We start from the raw sequence: 16,617 nt of genomic DNA, 5'->3' as shown, positions 1-16,617 counted from the left end.
AGCTGCAGTGGTCTGAATATTTGTGTCCCCCCCCAAATTCATGTTGAAACCTAACTCCCAAGGTGATGGTATTAGGAGCTGGAATCTTTGGGAGGAGCTTAGATCATAAGGATGGAATCCTCTTGAATGGGATTAGTGCTGTTATAAAAGAGACCCCTTCCCCTTTTCACCATGTGAGTATACGAGACATCTCTGTCACGGATGAAGGTCCTCACTGGACCATGCTGGCACCCTGATTTCACACTTCCTGCCTCCAGGACTGGGAGAAATAAATGTCTGTTGTTTAGAAGGTACCCAGTCTGTGGAATTTTGTTACAGCAGCCCGAATGGACTAAGGGCCCTCCCAGCCCTCAAACCCTGCTCTCCAGCCGTGCTGGGTGATTCTCTGTTCCCTAGGGGCTCTGGGGCTCTCTGGCCTCTGGGCATTTGCTGTCACTGAGTCCCTGCCTTGAGCAACAGACGCCCCTCCATTCCCCCACTCCAGGGCAAGCCCCCCCACCTGGGACGGTAGGGAGCCTCCCAGCGTGTCTCCCCACTGATCTTTCCTGCCAGCAGGACCTTCCTGAAACACAGATGAGATGGGGTCGCTGCCCTGTTTAATGCCCTCCAAGGCTTCCTGTGTTCTTGGGGTCAAGTCCAGACTGCTTAGCCTGGCAGTGGGGCTTGTATGAGTCCTGCCTACTCCCCCCTGCCCCGCCCACCTCCCGCTCCGCTGTCCACCTGCCCAGGTCTAGGTTAACCTTTCTGACCTTGCCTCAGGGACTTCTCACACCCATGGCTCTGCCCTCTGCCTGGAATCACTTCCTTCTCCAGGAAGCTTCCCCTTGGCCTTCTCCCTTCTGAGTGTGGTGCCCACGCACATTGTTTTATAGTTAGTATTCAATGAATGTGTGACTTGGGCAAATTAGTTTACCCCTCCCCCATCACTTCTTCAAAATGGAGATAATAGTATCGAGCTCATGGGGTTGTTTGAGGATTAACTGAGGTGCTGTTTAGAACAGTGCCTGGCACAGTGAACGCTGGTTTCCTGCCCCTCCTGAGGAGGCCTTGCCCCTTTGGAGGAGCCTGAGGATGGGGGCCTGGGGGCCATCTGGGGACAGGGCATATTCTCTTCTGGTCTGGGCAGCAGCCAGGGTTGAGCCCACCAGAGCTGGGTGACCCCTTCTACCCTGGAGGCCAGTGCAGGCCAGTGAGACCCTGCTGTTTGGCGTGACAGGCTGCCAAGTCCCTGAGCCTGGGGTATCTGGCCTAGACCTGGATGTTTAGGCTAGGTGTGGCCAGAGGGGCCTGTGTGATAGAATGTCTGCGGCTGAGCACAGAGCTCCGACATGCGACTGGGTCGCTACAGAGAAATCATGAGGGCAATGAACCCCAGCGCCAGCTGATGGGACCTCCTCTCTCTCCTAAGAACCTAGGCCGAGGGAGAGGGTGTTTGTTGCTGGAAGATGGGTTACTGGTGGCCTGGCTAGATCTGTGTCTCATTGAGCTGCCTGGGTGGTGTGGCAGTAGCTCCCTGCTACCACTAGGTGGGGATGTGGAGTCATCCAGGCTTGGAGTCTGGGGCCTGGAGCCACTGCACCCACTGCTGCAGGCCTGTTTCAGGTCAGGAGTTCCCAGCCTGCTGGCTGCTGCCTCTGGGGGGATCCAGGCCTGCTCTCTGTGCCTCCATCCTAATTTCTGGCTAGTCCCGCTGCCAGGCAATGACACTGAGGGAAGTAAGAGCAAAGACCTTGTGTAGCCAGAGAGACCTGAGTTCAAATCCCAGCTGCACCTCTAGCTCTGTGGCTTTGACCCCTTGAGCCCCAAGTGTCCTCATCTCTGAAATAGACTCGTCTATTTCTCCTGCAAAGGGCGAGAGGAAATGGGGCCACCCTGATGGTCACACAGAGCTGGGGGAACCAGCAAGTGTTCTGAAGCCTGTGGCCCATGCTCACGTAGGATGTGGGACCAGCTGACCCAGGAGGAGGAGACGAACGTGACCTCCGTTTGTCCTTCTTGCTCTCAGGGCTCTGAGGGGTCCCAAGGAAGCATGGCCTGGTCCCCTCTCTCAGGTTGCCAACAGACAAGATGGCAGGTCCACAGGGAGGTAGGAAGAAAGAGCTTTGGGCGGTTCATCTTCCACGACAGGGAAACCGCACTTCCTGTCTGCGTGGAATGGCCCTCTGTCCCTCCTCTCCTGCTTCTCTAAATGCACCGTTATTTTCCAAGTCTCAGGTCAGAAGTCCTTTCCTTCGCCATGACTTATCTGTCTCCTCCTCCCTCCAGTCCGGGCTCCCTCAATCCTGGTATGTCCCTTTCTCCTGACACCAGCTCATCCAGTCAGCATGTTGGCTGGGTTCAGGCTTCTGGCGCAGGGCAGATGCTTAATGAACATACGGGAACGTTGCCAGAAGATGAGGAGGACTTCATAGAGAGGTGACCTGGGGCTTCCCTGGTGGCGCAGTGGTTGAGAATCTGCCTGCCAATGCAGGGGACACGGGTTCGAGCCCTGGTCTGGGAAGATCCCACATGCCGTGGAGCAACTGGGCCCGTGAGCCACAACTGCTGAGCCTGCGCGTCTGGAGCCTGTGCCCCGCAACGGGAGGGGCCGCGATAGTGAAAGGCCTGCGCACTGCAATGAAGAGTGGCCCCAGCACCGCGATGAAGAGTGTCCCCCGCTTGCCGCAACTAGAGAAAGCCCTCGCACGAAATGAAGACCCAACACAGCCAAAAATAAACAAATAAATAAATAAAGTAGAGAGGTGACCTGAAAGATGGGAAAACATTTCAAAGGCCCAGGGGCTGGGTTTTGGGGGAGGCGGGAGGGGGCCTCTGCTTAGGACAAGCCGCTCCGAGAGGAAGGCAGGTCCCAGAGGGTGGAGGTGGCTGGGAGACCTGGGGAGAGAGGAACTGGCTCCTTAGAGGGCCTGCTTGGAGCCCCAAATCCAAAACCTGCAGCTTGTCTGGCCACAATGGTGGGAGCAGGGCCCGGGACCGGTCTAGCCTCTCTGAGGGTCATGCCCTCCTCACCCCACCACACCCCATCTTCTCCTCCATCACCACCTCGGATGTAATCAGTGGAGCCAGAACCCGCGATGGGGCTGGGTGCCCTGCTGGGGGCGGTTTTCCATTCTTCCCCCAGCTCGGGTTTCCAGCAGGGCCACGTAGGAAGAGCTTGCACTGGCAGATGGACCTGACTTCCGCCTGGCTCTGCTACCTCTCAGCTGGGTCACCTTAGGCAAATGGCTCCGTATCTCTGGTTTCCTCACCTGGGAAATGGGAGTAAGTTGTCCCCCTCCCCCACTCCCCACCACCATCTCCCAACCTCTCCTGAGGTTTAAGGAGACAATGTGTGTTACCATCAAGAACTCTCCTCCCCTGAGGGCCTGGGAGTAGACTATGTTTGACGCATCTCTGCCTCCGACAGTGCTCCCCTCAGTGCCTCCCGCGGTGGTCCCTATTTCCGCCCACTCTGCTCCCACAGGGCATCTTCACGAGAGCAGCTGAGCTGCACGCACAACTTGCCTTTCCTCACGTCGAGGCTGGGCCCTGCTGCTGGCTGAGCCTGAGCCTCAGGCTGGTGCGTGGCATTGGTGTGGCTTGTCCTCAGGATGCCTCCCCGGCCCTGCACGTTGACCTCCTAAATGCCCAGGGCTGCCCAGTCCCCCATGTTTCTGGACAGCACCCTGTTTTCCAAGTCCTCCCCACTTTCCTAGCTCACTGGTGGAAACTTACCCTTCCCAGGACTCCCTCCCCCAGGGCCAGACTGGGTGAGGGTGAGGGTGAGGGTGAGGGTTAGTGCTCCCTCTTCCAGGTGCCATGCTGGCAGCTTCCATCAGCACCTGGGGAGCAGACTCTGGTCTGGGTCCCAGGGCATCATTTCAGAGGCTCAGAAGTCCCCTCCCCCATCACTTCCTCCTGTGCCTCCATCAGGCCCCCTGCCAGGGCTGAGGGCTAACTTCCCTTCTCCCCCAATGATGGGCAGGAAAACTGAGGTCCAGAGAGCCCAGCGCGTGTTCCACAAGTGGGAAAAAGTGAAGGACCAGCCCAGGGAAGCAGAACGTGGAGCTTGGGATCTTTCCTTTTAGGTCACGGGTCTACTCCTTGGATCAGGTGCCCCCTCCTCCCCAGAGCTCATCCGTCTGTCCCCTGAAGTAGGAGGGATTTGAGTGAGAATCCTCACCTGTTCAGAAACCTGAACGAGCCAGGCCCAGAGGGATCTGCTGTCCCTGGTTCTCACCACTTTGGGGTCACATGAATGAAGAGGTGGAGGGCACTGTGCTGGGCACACAGGGCAGAACACGGTGAGGCCTGGGGCTGAGGGCGCTCCGAGGATTGCCCAGGCCCCCGCCTGCCCGTTTCTGCACCTGTCAAACTTGTCACGGGGGCTCAGCCCAGACCACTCATGCTCTCACCGTCGCCCACCAGGGGCAAAGGGGAACCCAACCTACTCCCTAAACGAGGCGGGACGTTGTGCAGTCATTACGACAGGCCTGCCTACTGGATAGGACACAGTTTACAGACAAGGCAACAGTTTAGTCAAAGGGTTTGAAAGGTGGCAGCTGGGGAGGGCGTTCAACTGTGACCTCAGTGTCCTGCATCGGCCCTATCTGTCCCCTCCAGGGGGGACATGAGATGTGAGCGCTGCTTGACAGGAAAGGATGCTGGCCTTTCCCACGCCGGGAGCCAGGGACGGACTGTCCCAGCGGCAGAGCTGACCCAGTGGGTCTTTTATGGCCTCACCTCAGCTGGCCTCTGGGCACGTTGGTCAGGAATCCTTCATTGGCAAGGGATGGAAATCCAGCTCAGGCTGAAGGAAAAAAGCAGTTTGTTGGCTCATGTGGTACCTGGAAGGGCAGGGGAGGGGGCAGCCCGCCTTCAGAACTCTGGCGGCTGGGCACACGTGTCCCCAGCTCTTTCACTCCTGACCTGCTCTCTTATTTCTTCTCTTTGGGGGTTGGTGTCATTCTCTCCCACCACATGTGGGCTTCTTCAAGGGACAGGGAGCTTGGCTGCGGGCAGCTGTGGTTACAGAAATCCAGCTTCGTGGCCCAAGGGGAGAGGAAATTGCCCCACTGCACCCCTCAGAACAACCCAGGGAAACGCTGATTGGCACAGCGGGGATCACATTCTCGCTTGTCTCAAACACCTGAACAAACACCCTGTTCCACTGTTGTCCATTATGGTTACACCAGAAAACCAGGCTTGCTGGGCTCTCACAAAATGCCTGCCTAAGTGCCAGGTACTTGGCAATATTTCTTTGAATCCACACAACTGCCCTGCAGAAAGATATACTGGTCAGGACTCTTTGGGTTCCTACTGACAGAAGCCCAACTCAAATTAGCTTAAGCCAAAACCGGAATTTATTGCTCACATAATTGATAAAAATAGGAGTGGACTTTAGGCATAGCTGGGTCCAGGGAGTCAGATTAGTCTGGGCTGTCTCTCATTAGCTCCAGCTCTTAATCTGACTCCCCTCTGTATTGGCTCTACTCTCAGGCACATTCTCCCCACAGAGCAGGAAAGATGCCCAAGGCAGCTGAGGCCCAGATGGCCTTTAGATCACTCAATCCCAGAGGAAGAGAGAGGCCTGCTCTCTGTGTGTAGAGCAGACCACTTGGGGAGACTCTGACTGGCTCCTATGAGGATTCCATATCTACTCAGTGGACAGGGGGAAGGCAACCATAATTGGCCAGGCCAGGTCACATGCCCACCCCTGCAGCAAGAAGATGGGACAGAGCTGTGGGGGTTGGTGTCCCCAGAACTGGCTGGGGGCCGACAGATTGCATATGGTCAGCTATAGTTGGTATAATTTTCCCATTGTACAGATTAGGAAACTGAGGCTTGCAGAGATTAGGTAACTTGTCAAGACTATATAGCTAGAGACCCAGCTGGGATTCAAACCTACGGCTGTCTGCTCTTCCCAGAACATCACCCTGCCTCCTTTTAAAGTGATATTGAAACATCACTTGAAGAAGTAGATTCCTGTTGGCAGCTACATCATTCCCAGCACACTTTGCAGCAGCTGTCACAGAGAGGATGCCCTGGGAGGAGAAGGGGGCCACACTCTCAGACAAGATCTTTTACAAGCCCTGCTCCATGATTGAAAGAGTCTCTGGGGTCATTGACTCCTGTTGCCGCACTGAATCAGTAACCCATCACCTGGCCTCTGTTTGGACACTGCTCATCCCAGGGAACTCACCCCCTCCCAAGGTAGGCAGCTTGTTAGAGATTTGAACTGGTCTAGTAGTTAAAAACCACATCAATGGTTAGAAACAGGGCAGCTTTGGCTGGCTCCTGATCATTTGTTTGTCTTCATTCATCTGTAGGGGGAGCTTTTGTTTTATAGGTGGAAGAGGAGAGAGAAAGTTTGGGTAGAGGGTGGAGCCATCCAAATATTTGAAAGTTACCATGCACCCCCTTCCTCTAACTCCACCCAGTCATATCCCAAGTTTCCTCAACTGAGTTTATTCACTATATATATTATCCTGTCTCTGGAAACATCATCTATGGTCTCAAGAACCCTCTAGAAACATGTGGGCCTCAGTGGGTAGAGCACAGGAGACAGGGCCCTCTCTCCTCCTGCACGGGTTTAAATATAGCCCAACATCACTTGTTCTTTGGCAGCCACAGAGAAGTATTGGCTCAAGTTGGTTCTATGCCAGATCCCCTCCCCACTGTGGACACATGACACCGATTTTTTTTTTTTAATCAAAAACGGTGGGTCAACAGTGTTTGGAAAAACCCATCCTAAAATTCATATAGAATATCAAGGAATTCTATATCAAGGAATCCTAAATAGCCAAAAAAAACCTTAAAAAGAAGAAGAAAGTTGGAGGGCTCACATTTCCCAATTTCAAAACATAGTACAAATCTACAGTAATCAAAACAGTGTGGTATTGACATTAGGATAGATATATAGACTAAAGGAACAGAATTGAGAGCCGAGAAATAAACCCTCAAATTTATGGTCAACTGACTTTCCACAAAGGTGCCAAGACCATTCAATGGGGAAAAGAGAATCTTTTCAAAAAACGGTGCTGGGAAAAGTGGATATCCACATGCAAAAGAATGAAGTTAGACTCCTACTTTATATCATATATAAACTCAAAAATGGATCAAAAAGACCTACGTTTAAGAGCTAAAACTATAAAACTTGTAGAAGAAATCATAAGGGAAAATTTTTACGATGTTAGGTTTGGCAATGGTCTCTTAAATATGATACCAAATGCACAAGTGACAAAAGAAAAAAATAGATAAGTTGGACTTCACAAGATTAAATACTTTTGTACAACAAAAGACACTATCAAGAGAGTGAAAAGACAACAAACAGAATAGAAAAAATATTTGCAAATCATTTATCTGAGGATTTAATATCCAGAATATATAAAGAACTCCTACAACTCAACAAGAAAGAGACAAACACCCCAATTAAAAAATGGTCAAAAGACCTTGAATAGACATTTCTCCAAAGAAGATATACAAATAATCAATAAGCACATTAAAAAGATATTCAACATTACTAGTCATTAAGGAAAGGCAAATCAAAATCACCATTAGATACCACTTCACACTGGCAAGGCTGGCTAGAATTTTTTTTTAAATTAAAATAAAAAACAAGTGTTGGCAAGGATGTGGAGAAATTGGAACTCTTGTCCATCTTGTTGGGAATCTAACATGGTGCAGCCACTGTGGACAAGTTTGGCAGTGCCTCAAAAATCTAAACATAGAATTACTGTATGATCAAGCAATTCCACTCCTATGTATATACCCTTAAGAACTGAAAACAGGGACACAAACCAACACTTGTACACCAGTGTTTATTACAGCATTATTCACAACAGTTCAAAGGTAGATACAACCCACATGTCCATCAACAGATGAGTGGATCAAGTATGGTATAGGCATACTTTGTTTTATTATGCTTCACTTTATTCACTTTGCAGATGTTGCATTTTTTTACAGACTGAAGGTTTGTGGAAACCTTGCAACAAGCAAGTCTATTGGTGCCATTTTTCCAACAGCATTTGCTCACTTCCTGTCTCTGTCTTATATTTTGGTAATTCTCACAATATTTCAAACTTGATTATTTATTTTTAAAAATAAATTTATTATTATTTTTTTTGGCTGCATTGGGTCTTTGTTGCTGTGCATGGGCTTTTCTCCGGTTGCGGCGAGCGGGGACTACTCTTTGTTGCAGCACGTGGGCTTCTCATTGCTGTGGCTTCTCTTGTTGCAGAGCATGGGATCTAGGCGCACGGGCTCAGCAGTTGTGGTGCACGGCCTCTAGAGCCCAGGCTCAGTAGTTGTGGCGCCCGGGTTTGGTTGCTCTGCGGCATGTGGGATCTTCCCAGACCAGGGGTCGAACCTGTGTCCCCTGCATTGGCAAGCGGATTCTTAACCACTGTGCCACCAGGGAAGCCCAAACTTCATTATTATTATACTTGTATGGTGATGTGTGATCAGTGATTTTTTGATGTTACTCTTGCAAAAAGATTATTACTCACTGAAGGCTCAGATAATGGCTAGAATTTCTGGGCATTAAAGTATTTTTTAATTCAGTTATGTACATTGTTTTTTCAGATATAATGCTATTGCATACTTAATAGACTACACTATAGTGTAAACATAGCTTTTCTATGCACTGGGAAACCAAAAAATTCGTGTGACTTGCTTTATTGAGATATTTTCTTTATTGTGGTGCTCTGAAACCAAACCCAAAATATCTCCAAGGTATGCCTATATATACATACAATAGAATATTATACAGCCATAAAAGGAATGAAGCTCCAATACATGCTACAACATGGATAAAACTTGAAGGCATCACACTAAGTGAAATAAGCTAGACACAAAGAGACAAATATTGTATGATTCCACTTGTATGGAATATCTAAAATAGGCAAATTCATAGAGACAAAGTAGATCAGATGTTACCAGGGCCTGTGGGAGGGGCGAATCAGGAGTTGTTGCTCAATGGGTACAGAGTTTCTGTTTAAGGTGATGAAAATATTTTGGAAATAGATATTGCTGATGGTTGCAAAACAATGTGAATATACTTAATGCCACTGAACTGTACACTTAAAAATAATTAAAATGGTAACTCTTATGTATATTGTACCACAATTTAACATTTTTAAATGATTAAAATGGCAAATTTTATGTTATATATATATATATTTACCCCAGTAGAAAAAATGATAAGCCAGCATTGCTACAAATTCATAAAATACCTTCGATGTGAATTTTTAAAAGGGTCCTCTTCTTTTGGGTGGAATTGAGTGGAGAGCTCGCTGAATTTCAGCCCCTATTTAGTTCCTCAACTCGGAAGATGCACTTGGGTAGTCAACAGCCTATGCAACCATACATGGCGACTTTGTGCTGGATTTTATATTTATATCTCTTTCTGATTGGTCAAGATCATGTTTGGTCCTCATTCTGTTATCCAGTGTATTTGCCATCTCCCCCAGTTTGTGCCACCTACTGAGCTGATGTTATGCCATCTTCCACAGTGTTGATTAAAAAGGTCAAACTGGGCAGAATCCTGTGGCTCCTCAGTAGAGACCTCCTGCCAGATTTGTAACTAACCTGTTAACTAACACTCTTTGGGTGTGACTGTCCAACTGCCATTGGTCCTACTTGTGCGTCTGGAATGACAACACACTGTCGTGCTGTATCCAGCCTCCTTCCTCACTGGTCTTCTCCACATTTTCCCACATTGTCCTCAAAGTTTTCAAAGGCTTTACTAAACTCCAGAGAGAGGCTATTTCCTTCATCTGCCAGTCTGGGCACCCTATTATAAAAGAAAATGAGATGACTTTGGCCTGCCTGAATCTTTGAGGGGGTAGGATGATGCAGGGCAGTTGCTTTCAAACTTGCATCAGAATCACCTGGAGGGTGACGGCTGGCCTATGCCCAAAGAGTTTCAGATTCTGGATGTTGACTTTTATATTAATATGCCTAATAATGAATGTGGGCTGACTACTTTTTTTTTTTTAAAGTTATTCTTCTTTTTTTAAAAATTAATTAATTAATTAATTTACCTTTGGCTGCGTTGGGTCTCCGTTTCTGTGCGAGGGCTTTCTCCAGTTGGGGCGAGCGGGGGCCACTCTTCATCGCGGTGCGCGGGCCTCTCACTGTTGCGGCCTCTTGTTGTGGAGCACAGGCTCCAGAAGTGCAGGCTCAGTAGTTGTGGCTCACGGGCCTAGTTGCTCCGCGGCATGCGGGATCTTCCCGGACCAGGGCTTGAACCCGTGTCCCCTGCAGGCAGATTCTCAACCACTGCACCACCAGGGAAGCCCTGACTGCTTTTCTAAACTGCTCAACTCCACACTGGAGCTGGGGTTGGTCAGTTACTGGCCTCAGCTTTTCCTAGGTTGATCTGGGTGATGGGTAGATCATTGATTACCTGAAGAAAGTAGATTGATTAAGGAAGAATGGGAAGAAGAGAATAAATCCTTCAAGTGGGAGGAAGGAGGACTGGCTGAACCGGGAGAGGACCCCTCTATCCACTGCTTCCTCTTTGCCTCTTAGCTGGTCATTTGCAGTGCTGTCAGAATTTTACTTTCCACAGCCCATTCCTAGATACCAGGCCAAGAAGGTGGGTGCCCGGCCCATCCTGGCTCCCGGGCAGGGCAAACCTCTTCCCCAGGTGGCTGGGACTCCCAAGGCAGCCCCCAGCTGCAAGCCGGCCTCCCCCTGAGCACCCTCATTCTTGCCGCCTCTTGGATGCTGGGCCTCCTGCCCTACTCTTTTTTTTTTTTTTTTTTTTTTTAAAGCTGGGTTTTTGTTTTTTTTTTAAATTTATTTATTTATGGCTGTGTTGGGTCTCCGTTTCTGTGCGAGGGCTTTCTCCAGTTGTGGCAAGCGGGGGCCACTCTTCATCGCGGTGCGCGGGCCTCTCACTATCGCGGCCTCTCTTGTTGCGGAGCACAGGCTCCAGACGCGCAGGCTCAGTAGTTGTGGTTCACGGGCCTAGTTGCTCCGCGGCATGTGGGATCTTCCCAGACCAGGGCTCGAACCCGTGTCCCCTGCATTAGCAGGCAGATTCTCAACCACTGCGCCACCAGGGAAGCCCTGCCCTACTCTTAAGATGCATGTTTCAAAATTGACATGTTGCCTCAACTTCTATTCCCAAGATTCTGTGTTGGTTTCTGTCTGGCCCTTCTGCCTCAATGGAGGCCCCCAGGCTCAAGGGTTAAAAGAAGTCGTGGACAGAGCCAGCCGGCAGTAGATTCACCCATCACCTCTGCTTGCTTCCCAAGGTCTAGGCTCTGAGAAGTCGCTCCCACCCCTTACACCCAACTCCCGCAAGCCCTGAAAGGAGAAAGATGTCCAAGACCTCCAAGAACTTTAGGGGCAGAGTCTGCACTGCGACACACTTCTCCTCAACACCTGCTGCAGGTAAAGTGATGCAGTGGCTCTGGGCCTGGGCCGCTTATCTGTAGGCTGTGCGACCATGAACATGTTAATGAAGCACCTGGTACCACCTGTGGTTTCCTCCTTCATCAAACTGCAGCGAGTGATCTCGCCTGCCTCAGAACTGCCAAGGAGTTTAAATGGGATAATTTATGTCTAGTGTTTAGGACAGATCTTAGCACATAGGAAACTCTAAATAATATTGACTTTTATTATTTTTATTTTATTTAGTTTCTGGGCCAGAGTTTTTTAAACTCTTGGTAGTTTTTCTTCTGCAGTGGGTTGAATTGTGTCCCCTCCCCCGCCCACCCTGAGAGAGATATAGCTAATCCTTATCCCCCACTACCTGTGAATGTGACCTTACTTGGATAGGATCTCTGCAGATGTAATCGGTTCAGGATCTCAAGGTGATATCACCCTGGATTTAAGGTGGACACTAATCTACTGGACTCATGTCCTTACAATAAAAAGGACACAAGGAAGAAAGTCATGTGAAAACTGAGGCAGGGTTTAGATGTTGCCACAAGCCAAAGAATTCATGGAGCCACCAGAAGCTGGAAGGAGGAAGGAAGGATTCTCCCTTAGAACCTCCAGAGGGAGTGCGGCTCCACAGGCACCGTGATTCCAAACTCTGGTCTGCAGAACCGTGAGAGAATCAATGTCTTTTGTTTAAGCCACCCAGTTTGTGATATACTAATATACTTTTCTTTCCGATTGTCCAGAAAACTTACCCAGGCTCACTTTTCCCAGAAGGGTCTGTCCACATTTCTTTCTCTTCCCAGTGGAAACTTCCATTTAGGGAAATTTACCTTGGTGTTTTAAGTGGAAAAAAATGTGATAATTTAGTTAAGGAGTCTTTCCCTCTGAGCCATTAAAAATGTTCCCTCACACACCTGCATTCGAAATTAAGCCTTCTTAGCGGAATGTGGTCTGAAGATTTTTGAGGCCCTCTTGGGTCTCCTTGGCTGGGCTGGGCCCTTCCGCAGAGGGCATTTCTGCCACGATGCTGACCACAATGAAAGGTCATGAGAGCCCTCTTTGTCCTGGCTTTCTTAGCCTGTAGTTCAGGCTTGGCACATCGTCGTCCTAATAAATGTTTATTGACTTAATAGATGAGGGAGGGCTTTTTCTGATGTCCCTACTCCTGGCTACCTCTACCCCAGTCCTAGAAAATTCCATGAGAAATGAAAACATATGTCCACACAAAGACTTGTACACGAATGTTTATAGAGGTTTTCTTTACAACAGCCAAATCTGGAAACAATCTAAATGCCCATCAACAGGTGACTGAATAAACAAACTGGGGTCATATCCATATAATGGAATACGACTCAGCAATATAAAGGACTGATTTACCCACCAGTATGGATGAATCTCAAATCATTACGCTGAATGAAAGAAGCCAGATGCAAAAGAATACATACTGTACGATTCTGTTTACATGTAATTCTAGAGAATGCAAACTAATCTATAGTGACAGGAAGAAGAGAAGTTGTCTGGAGCCGGGGCCCAGGGGGGACTGACTGCAAAGGGACAGGAGGGGACTCTTGCTTGGGGTTGATGGAAATATTCTGTATCTTGTGGTTGTGGTTATACCGATGTAGCACACACTTGTCAGAACTCATCCAACTGATACTTTAGTACACTTTATTGTATGTAAACTATATCTCACTAAAGTAGATTAAAAAGAAAATTCTATAAAGCTTTGGATCCTAAATACTGCATCCTCTACTCCAAGAAAAATAGGACATGTGACTTGCATGGGGAGAGGCCTATTTGAGAACTTATTTAGTCCACAAAAATGTACTGAACATCCATCACTGCAGGTATCTGACTGACCCTGGAGATGGATAAGGTAAGTTCCACCCTCAGGAGACCCAGGGTTGTAACAGAACTTGCCAAGTTCTCAAAGAGAAAGGAGCTAGATGAAAATAACACGCCAAGGGCAAAGTATAGGAATTTGCCTCCTCTGTGTTGCCCAACTTGCCTGAGGTGTTTGTTATAGGTACTAAAAACATCTGGGCTCAGTCCCTGACCTACTGAGTCAGAATCGATGAAAGGGCCTATGAATCTTTAGTTTTAATAAGTGCCCCAGGTAAATCTTCAGATCAGGTAAGTTTAGAGAAAGTGCTTGACTGGATCTCCATTTCAGGCATAGGTGGGAATACTGTACAAAGCCAAATGAGATGACTTTGAACTGGAAGGGAGGGTCACCTGCCCACCCTGCCTCTGGCCAATGAGTCCAAGTTCACCAGCGTCTCCTCTCCCTCCAGTCCCAGACCTCGGCCCATCTGCCAGAAGTGACCCTCTCTAGTTGACTCGGTCCATCCTGGGAAAAACAAAAAACAGACACCCCCCCTCCCCCAATCCCACCATCTTTCAGAAGGTCAAAGGTTTTATTGAAAGGGTCTGCAACGTGGGCCAAACATATTGTTCCTTTGATGAGACAGTGTTTCTGCTCCTGTGGCCTGAGAACTCAGTGCTAACCTAGGAAACACATTACCCACGCTGCTGGTGGTTGGAAGATGGATGTGAGGTTGGGAGGAGTAAATTCCGTCCTGTGCTCACTCAGGCCACAGGGAGATGAGGTCACCATTGCCGTGAGCTCTCACTATTCTGCAGGCAGCCATCCTGCTTTCATGGGCAAAGCCCGCTCACCACGAGGCTGTGTGGTGGCGGTGCGGACACAGCCTTCAGAAAGGGTTTGTGTCACAGCCAGAGATGACCCAGGACCTTGGGTCAGCAGCTCCACCCCCTCCCAAATCTGGCCGGGTTCCTCCCCAGGATCCGGACCTTTGGCCGAGGACAGGAGTTCAGGTCTGTCCTCTCTTTGAGAACATGCCACGGAGACCATATTTTAAAACCCCCAAATCAGAACATCGTGCTTGATAAAAAATTTGTTATTTAATGATGCAAAATATTCTTGAAATGTATACAAATCAAGTCACAGTTGGTTACATATTGAATAAATTATACTTCTGGAAAAAATGCAATCAAGGCAGACACTGTCCTGAAGACCCAGTGGTTGTCTGTTTAGGCCAGTGTTTCTAAATGGGGGTGATTTTTGACCCCCTCCCCAAGGGACATCTGGCAATGTTTGGAGACATTTTGGGTCTTCATAACCTGGAGTAGGGATGTGACAGGCACCTAGTGGGTAGAGGCCAGGATGCTGCTGAACGTCCCACAATCACAGGGCAGCCCCTGAAACAAAGAATTATTTGGCCCCATATGTCAATAGTGCCAAGGCTGAGAAACCCTGGTCTAGGTTATCCGGGGCTGCACCCGGGTGCACCCCAGGGTGTCAGCCCTGGCACTTGTGTTTCCTCCTACCTACTTTGGTCCTGGCCTTGATGCTGTTGTCAGAGGGGAGAGGCTGGGGACCCCTCAGCTCTCCGTTGCATCCTCTTCTGTTGGCAGAAGCAAGGAGACAACTGCCCTTGAAGAGGTGCCCAGACACCACGTCAAGCACAGGGAGAGACAGGCAAGGTCTCGGGTCAGTATGTCCCATCACAGAAGAGTTTCCAGAGCAGAGACCCCCTGCAGCAAAGGAGTAGGAAGGAGCCCTGGATTTTGAGGGAGACGCTTGAGTTCTAGCTCTGCCTGACTCTGCTTCTGACTTGCTCACTTAACCTCTGTGCCTCGGTTTCCTCAGGCCCTCCTCTGGGCACAGTTTCCTGTGCTTGTCTCCTTCACAGGGTTGTTATGGGAGGGTGTGTGCAGATATAGGGGTGACCCAGGTGGCGGCAGGTGCGGGGAGGGTAACTGTGGGCGGAGAGGGTGGAGGGTGTAACCTATAAGGGTGCAAACCACCCATCTGGCCGCGATCACAGGGCCTCCGGGAGGAAGGAGGGGGAGTGGCCGGCATCATGGTGCTGGGCGGCCAGTGGCGTCTTCCTCCGAGGACGCCCTTCCCTGCAGCTCTCAGACCGAGGGGGCAGGAGCTGTACAGGAGTCTGGAAGGGCACCCAGGACACATGTGCTGTAGGAGGTTATCCGGGAAAGAGGGGCTGGTAGATGGGCTCCTTGTAGTTGGCCCAAAACAGGCCGATCAGCAGGATGGCCTTGGAAACGATGAACACATATCCAAAGCCAGTGTTTTGAAAGTCTTTGAATTTTCAGTTGCTTGAGAAGTGGTTTTGCAACCTTTAGATGTCTTTAAGCATTTCTGTCCATCTTTTCAAGGCGTTTTAAATCTACTTTTTAATTTCTAATTTCTTATAGCTAAGTATTTCTTCTCTGTGTTGTATATATTAGCAAAAATTTGGAATAACTGAAATGCCCAACAATAAAGTATTTATTTATTGAAACAGAATTAATATATAACCACAAGGATCTGTGGGAACAAACTAGATGTTCACACACACACACACACACACACACACACACACACACACACACAGGCATGAAAAGGAAACCATAGCAAAGATTATGGATTAAGAGAAATTAGAAAAGTTTTGCAAGTAGGGCAAAATTGATCCAAACTCCAAAATTTCTTAAAACATGTGTGTGTGTGTGTGTGCGCGTGTGTGTGTGTGTTTAGAGGAGACAATGGTGTCTAATGGTCATACTTGCTGCCCAGAAGTTAGAAAGAGACCCCATTCACCAGCAGTGTGACTCTTAACGTTGTAATTCATCTTCTCTCAATTTTATTTTTTTCATCTGTGAAAGGTGGATGTTAATGATGGGATATCAAAGGGACACAGGAGCCAGCTGAAAGAGCTCCCAATGGCCAAAACTGCAACAATGTGACAAAATAAATAACACAGTATTAGATTATAACCCAAAGTACAAAATGAATATCCATGAGGTTATACTAATATAAATAAATGATTGAAAAAATAAATAAATTTGAGGAGAACAGATAAATCTACTGTGAAGAATGTCAAATAATTTACGTAAATACTCCTCCCTCCAGGAGGAGAGCAGAACTCCCCGTTCCTGAAGTGAGGGCCACGCTCAGTGACTTCTTCCCGACAACTGCAGTGTGAAAAGAGAGTGGAGAACGTTTAGTCTAGTCGAAACCTGGCAAACACTACCTCAGCTAAGTGATCGAGGTCAATATCATTAGTGATAAGTCATCTTGATAACACGTCCCTTTGATAGGATGTGATGAGAAGGGCGCTTCACAGCTGTGGCTTTCCTCCCCCAAAGGAAGGAATCCTGAGATTCCTTCAATCCTGAGAAACACATGAGACAGGCCCTGATCAAGGGACAGTCTAC

The sequence above is a fragment of the Balaenoptera ricei genome, chromosome 20 (genome assembly GCF_028023285.1).
Source record: "Balaenoptera ricei isolate mBalRic1 chromosome 20, mBalRic1.hap2, whole genome shotgun sequence".
NCBI classification, from domain to species: Eukaryota; Metazoa; Chordata; class Mammalia; order Artiodactyla; family Balaenopteridae; genus Balaenoptera; species Balaenoptera ricei.
The sequence above is the reverse complement of the archived record's forward strand: the minus strand, read 5'-3'. Positions refer to the sequence as shown.